Raw genomic sequence first — 5,306 nt, forward strand, 5'->3', positions numbered from 1 at the left:
AAGGTACAGTACACTTCTATATGCAAAAAAAATTTCAACTTGCTATCTGCTTTATTTTCAGTCTTGTAACATTTTGAAAAAATGAATTTTTTTTACGAAAGCTGGATTGCAAAATTTATTTTGCAAAATCTATTAAACCGATCTTAATGAAATTTAGAGTGTTGTTTTACTGTATCATAAAAATTTTCAGGGTGAAATATGAAGGTCCTAAGTGTAGCATAAATGGTTGAAAAATGTAAAATGCGAATACTTGTTTTTGTATGTTTTTTTTCACAATTATTGCTATTTTGCAACAAGGGTGACTATTTCTTAAATTTTTAACCAATTCTATATTGTAAGAAATTTAATTATGCAACTTTTATGTCAGTACAACTTTTCTCGGAAATGAATACTTTTAAAGTTATAATCAAAAAACCAAGAAAAAAATCAAATTTTTCCTTAATTTTTTGACATTTTGATTATTTAAACAATGTTCCGGACCTTTTTGAGAGGGAGAATAACTCAAATATTATTATTTGATTTATTTTCAAGCAATTTCTGCAAAAAAATTTGAGTCACCTCTCAACGTCCAAATGTACTAATATTTTTACAGATCCGCCCTGGTCTAAAACGCTATATTCTGAATTTAGTGACGGTCCGCACAAAAGTAGCTCACGGTCCGGATGCGGACCGCGGTCCGCTAATTGGTGACCCCTGACCTAAAAAATATACCAGGCTCATAAAAATGATGTTGTAGATGGAGAACTAACCTCCTCTGTTTGACATCAACATGGGAGTGAGACAGGAAGACGCACTATCAACCATGCTGTTACAGTTCTTGAGGCAGTCATCAGAAAAACCAATTTATACGGTCATATAAATACCCAACCAGTAAAAATTACTACATATTCAGACGGTGTAGCTTATTAATAGTAGGAGCAAGCAACAACTAATGGAAGCGTTCAAGGAAATTGATCCTGAAGTAGGAAAAAGATAGCTTAAAATCAGTGGCGTAGCGTGAGTGTCGGCTGCCCGGGGCGGAAGACAATTTTGCCGCCCTCTTATATACTAGATATTACTATATATTACAGACATTAATTAAAGAGAATTTTCGGCGAGAACAGTTATCATTATTTTGCATTATACAGGTTAGATTTTTAATAAAAAAGTTTATCTAAGTTTTACAATCACTCTTATTAATTCTCTGTCAATATTATCTGCAAAGCATTTACTTTCTGAGTGCACAATAATAAAGTAACTAAAAATGAAGTCATTGAAACAAAACAAATTCGTTCTAAAATAATATATGATAATATGGTAAACATGTTGATTGAAAAAGATTGGGCATATTCTTCGGTAAACATCGATGAGGTTACTGATACTTTCATCAGTAATATCGTAGATGTTTTGGATAGAGTGTCACCAGTTAAAACTGTGGAAGTTAAGAACTTTGGTAATAAATGGTTTGACAACACTTGTAAATTGGCAGTTAAGAATAAAAATCTTGCTTATAAAAGATTTTTGTTTACAAACGATTGCGTAGATTGGAATAACTATAAAATTGAAAGAAATAACTGTGTTAGAATTTTAAAACAAGTTAAAATTAGATTTTATGAGTCAAATATTGATAGGAATAGGGGTAATTCTAAACAAATGTGGAAACATCTCAAACAGTTAGTAGGAACTAATAAAACTATATCACAATTTCAAAGTCTTGAACATGAAGGTGTAACATATAGTGTAAATTTGGCAAACATATTAAATCAATATTATGTTGATAGTATTAAAGATATTATTGTAAGTTTTGAAAAAAATAGTGATATTAATTTAAATTTGCAGACAGTTGTTTCATCTGATGTAAATTTTGAAACTTTTGAGAGCATATCACTAAACCAACTATATGATATAATCAAAGTACAATATAAAAAAAATAGTACGGATGAAGTAGGTCTTGATATTATCAAAAATCTATTTCATGTGTTAGGTTATCCTTTATTAAATTTAATTAATATGAGTTTAGAGAAGGGCCTGGTGCCCAAGCAATTTAAAATATCAACTATAGTTCCTGTTCCAAAAGTTCTTAATACTAATAAACTTGATCAATTACGTCCAATAAATATGCTCCCATTTTGTGAAAAAGTTTTAGAAATTGTGGTGTACAATCAGCTGATTAAATTTATTACTTCAAATAATATCCTGTATAATTACCAGTCTGGATTTAGAAATTCTCATTCATGTGAGACCGCATTACAGTTAGTTGTCTCAGATATGAAAAGTATTTTAGATACGACAGGGGTCGGTATATGCGCAGTTTTTATAGATCTCAAAAGAGCATTTGAAACAATAGATCGTCATATACTTCTTTTGAAATTAAAGAAATATGGTTTTAACGGGACAGTTTTTAATTGGCTGGAAAATTATCTGTCAAATAGGTACCAAAGGACTAAATTAAATAGTGAAATGTCAAATCCACAGTTAAATGATATTGGTGTGCCGCAAGGCAGTGTACTTGGACCTCTACTTTTCATATTATACATTAATGATTTGGGAAACGTATTAAGCAAATGTAAAATTCATCTTTTTGCTGATGACACATTAATATATTTTTATGGGGAAGATTTTGTTGATGTAGTGGACACGATGAATCGTGAATTGCATTTATTAACTGAAAGATTTAAGTTAAACAAATTGAAAGTCAATGAGTTAAAATCCAAATACATGTTTATTGGTAATAATACTCTTTTCGGGAAATTCTTAAGTTCGGATGTTCACATTAAATTAAATAATGAAAAAATTGAAATGGTTCAGGGAATAAAGTATTTGGGATTCATATTGGATAGGGAACTAACTTTTAGTAAACATGTTGATTACATTTGCAGAAAGATAGGGAAGAAAATAGGTTTTTTTCGAAGAGTATCACCATTTTTGACATTTCAAACTAAATTAACAATTTATAATTCGTTAATATTACCTCACTTTTTATATTGTTGTTCATTGATTTATACAGGATGTTCTAATTATGACAGGCTTCAAATTCTCCAAAATAAGGCTATGCGAGTAATATTGAGATGAAATCGATATACTCGAATTCAAGATATGCTGAAAACTTTAAATTGGTTAAAAGTTGAACATTTTATGTATGTCCAATCTATGACATTCTTATTTAAGATGGTAAACCATTTATTGCCTGAGTATTTGAACAGTCAGTTGGTCCCGATAGCAAATGTTCATGAGCATAGCACTAGAGCTGCAAATTCAATAAATTTTTATGTTAGAACAACCAACAAGTCCAGTTCAATGAAAAGCTTGTTTCATAAAGGAATTGTACAGTTCAATAATATACCTTATCACATTAAAAATAGCCATAATGCAACTATCTTTAAGAGATTATTAATCCATTATATTAAAACTAAGACCTAGAAACCAATTGGCAATGTTTGTTGTTCTTCCAGTGTTTTTATTATTTTATTTTTTCTTTTTTTATTTATATATTGAATGTTTCTGATTAATTTAATTTGACAATGCTTATTTCTTTATTTGTTTAGTGTCATGTTTTTAATTTTTGTAATACTTTATGATAATTATACAGCGCTCCTTGTCTTGACAATTCTTATGTAATTTGTACAGGTGTGGAGTGCAATGTTTTTGTTTTGTGTATTATCTATTATGATAAATAAATAAATATCTATCTATCTACAATCTTATGTCAAGTCCCCTTGTTTGTAAATATTTTTGTGCATCATTCACTTCATGTAGCACCGGTGACCAAAAAACAAAGAAAGGAAAATGACTGCATCGAAACTAGTAAAGCACCTGCATCTCTGTCCTAGTGTTTAAGCTTTCACCTGCCTCTGTCAGTTTTTCCAAAGTGACGAGAATGTCTTTGTAAACATGCCATGTCACATTTACGGCATCGCCTCTTGCACTCAACCGCGTGTCTTGAACCCTTTTTAAGAATTTTTTGCCTGTAGCTGCTATAAGAACTTACGAACAATGTGTCGATGAGGAAAAAAAGAATGGTAACGTTCCAAACTGCCGAAAAAAGTTACTGAATCCACCTCAACTGAGCCAGCGTGGAAACAAACTAGGTTTAACGAATGAGTTGAGCAAGGTGCGAATTCAGCTTTAGGGTATATTTCTTGAATTTTTTGCTGAACTCCTGAATACTTTCCAGCCTTATCAGCATTATCATATTATGCTTAGCCTCTACAGTTGCTTATATCTAGGCCATCATATAATATATACACCATATAATAATTGAATAATACTTAGCCTTTTTTATTTGTCCGATGATATGTTGGCGAACATTATTTCCCAAAATGGCAATAAATTCGTTTTGTATTTGTGGTGATATATAACTATATAAGTGATTGAAATTTTGCTACACATTTTAAAACTTACAAGATGTTCACGAGATACAGGATCGTATTTTGCAATTAAATTAACCGATTCTAAAAAGTTTCCTCTATTGGTACTGGTGTCGTTTTCTATATATCCACGTAAAGCCAAATTTTGTTTGGCAAGAAATCTTGGCATAATATCAAACATTCTGGATCAGAATTTCCTGCCATTTCTTTATTTTTTTTTGCCACCATGTCTTGCTCTTTTTTGTCAATAGTCAATAGTCCTTTTTGAAGTCTTATCTCCAACTCCTTCCATTTGTAATAATTTTGGATGTGTAGTGCACTTGATTCGTGAATTGAAACCTTAGGATTTAATTTCCACCAAGTATTAAATCCATCAGATGAACAAAATTTAGATGCAGTCGGTATATTTACGTTCTCAAATAAACGACAACAAAAGCAAAATAATGATGCTTTAGCTTTAGATCAAGAATAAGCTATCCAAGAACGTAAAACTTTTTCGTCGTTAGTCAATGTACGCTAAAACCATTCCTTAGTAAGCCGTCTTGTCTCTCCTTTTGATTTTAAAGATTCCGTGCTCCTTTCAATCGGTCCGAATTTGTAGTTGCGATAAAAATATAAAATGGTTAAAATATTTACAAAATATTTTTATTATTTATTGTTAAATTTTGCCGCCCCTGCTGCCCCCACTACGCTACGCCACTGCTTAAAATAAACGAAAAAAAAAAAACGAAGTACATGACCGTCAAAAGAACGCCTCACAATGAAAATAATATCGCAACAGACAACTACAGTGCGTCCATAAAGTAACGCATAAATTCATTATTTCGTAAACCGGTGACTTTAAGGAAAAAATCCCGAAACAGGTCGATTTTTATTTTTAAATTACGATTTTTTGGCATATATATCATACTAGTGACGTCATCCCTCTGGACGTGATGTCGTAATCGATGATTTTTTTAA

Source organism: Diabrotica virgifera, chromosome 10 (assembly GCF_917563875.1).
Source record: "Diabrotica virgifera virgifera chromosome 10, PGI_DIABVI_V3a".
Classification (NCBI taxonomy): domain Eukaryota; kingdom Metazoa; phylum Arthropoda; class Insecta; order Coleoptera; family Chrysomelidae; genus Diabrotica; species Diabrotica virgifera.